The sequence below is a fragment of the Medicago sativa genome, chromosome 7, assembly GCF_051527215.1.
Source record: "Medicago sativa cultivar Bolivia chromosome 7, Bolivia_mono, whole genome shotgun sequence".
NCBI lineage: Eukaryota > Viridiplantae > Streptophyta > Magnoliopsida > Fabales > Fabaceae > Medicago > Medicago sativa.
In genome coordinates, this window is record NC_140755.1 from 64,996,694 (window position 1) to 64,998,359 (window position 1,666).

A 1,666-nucleotide genomic window follows, 5' to 3' on the forward strand; every position below is an offset into this window, starting at 1 on the left:
TCCTAGATCACATAAAGCTCTTCCAATGTCTACCGGTCCAATGGAACAAGGGATAGTAAAAGCACCAGGATCTTTCAGCTTAGGTGGTAGCTTCTTTTGAAGAATGGCGCTACAATTCTCGGAAAGAGAAATATTTTCATCATCTTTAGGCTTTCTTCTTCCCGTTAGCAAATCTTTCATGAACTTGGCATACAAAGGCATTTGATCAAGAGCCTCACTGAAAGGGATATTTACTTGAAGTTGTGAGACAAGTTGCATGAACTTCTTGAATTGTCCTTCCTCCTTCTTTTTCTTCTTTTCTAGATGAGGGTAAGGAAGCTTCACATATGATGGAATAATTTGTGGCTTGTCTCCATCTTTCAAGATTTGACTCTTTGACTTCCTCAAGATTGAGTCTTCATCTATCAATTTCTCACTTTTATCTCCCTCTATTTTTTTCTTCTTTTCATTTTCAACTACTCCATGATCATTTTCATTTTCAACTACATCCTCATCATTTTTTTCAACTACATCGTTCTCCTCCACCTCAACTACTTCATCAACCTTCTTTGGAGCTTTTGGAACTAAAGGAGTCAAAACCTTTTTGCTCCTCAATTCAATAGCATTACAAGACTCATTCTTAGGGTTATCTTTAGTGTTACCTGAGAATCCGCCTTTACTTTGTTCAGCCAATTGCTTAGCTAATTGCCCCAGTTGAGTTTCAAGCATCTTCCTAGAAGCTTCATTGTTCTTTCTTTCAGCTTCTTGACTCTTCTTCATCTCTTCAAAGTTGCCTTGAGTCATCTTCATGAAGTTAATCATAGTTTCTTCAAGAGCTGATGGCTTCCTTTGTTGTTGTTGAGGAGGAGTAAGCATTTGAGAATTCAAAGCATTGTTATTTGAGTAGCTTAGATTTGGATGCTTATTAATGCCTGAATTGTAGTATTGATTCTGCCTTTGATAACCTCCCATGAAGTTAGCTTCTTCACTTGATCCTTCCGGAACGCATTCACCGTTGGGATGTTCTTCACCACATAAGTCGCACTTGATTGCAGCTACTTGTTGTTGTTTATGAGCCAAAGTGAACCCTTGAAACTCCTTAGTTAGAGCTTCAATTTGTTTGTTCATAGCTGCTTGGTTAGCAAGGATAGCAGTTTGTTCACTCACCCCAAACACTCCTCTTTCCTTCTTCTTAGCTTCAGCACGATACTCATTTCCAGCCATGTTTTCTATCAAAGCTTGGACTTCATGATCAGTTTTGCTCTTGAGACTACCTCCCGCGGAAGCATCTAAGAACATTCTAGTGTTTGGTGTTACCCCCTCAGTGAAGATTTGGAGGTATTGCTTCTCGGTGAACTCATGATTAGGGCATCTCTTAAGAAGCAAATTGAATCGCTCCCAAGCATCATACAATGATTCACCTTCTCCTTGCTTGAAGTTAGAGATCTCCATCTTCTTTTCCCAATATTTAGACATAGGGAAATATTTCTCCAAGAACTTCAGCTCTAACTCTTCCCATGTTTGGACAGTCCCGTTCGGTATTGTTAGCAACCAATCTTTTGCTCTTCCCGTCAAGGTGAAAGGAAACAGCCTTAGCTTCTTTTGTGCTTCAGTTACGGTGGCTGGTTGCACACAAAACTCGCAGGTTTCAGCAAAGCGGCTCAAGTGTTCATGAGGACTCATCGCT

The 1,666-nt window shown here is 40.0% G+C and overlaps 1 non-coding gene across 1 annotated transcript; it reads left to right on the top strand.

The window, feature by feature from the left end:
* The first annotated feature begins 1,333 nt into the window (after positions 1-1,333).
* LOC146907710 (small nucleolar RNA R71) lies at positions 1,334-1,439 on the top strand. The gene has a single exon (XR_015020980.1). It is a non-coding gene; the product is annotated as a small nucleolar RNA R71 (small nucleolar RNA).
* The last annotated feature ends 227 nt before the right edge of the window (positions 1,440-1,666 follow it).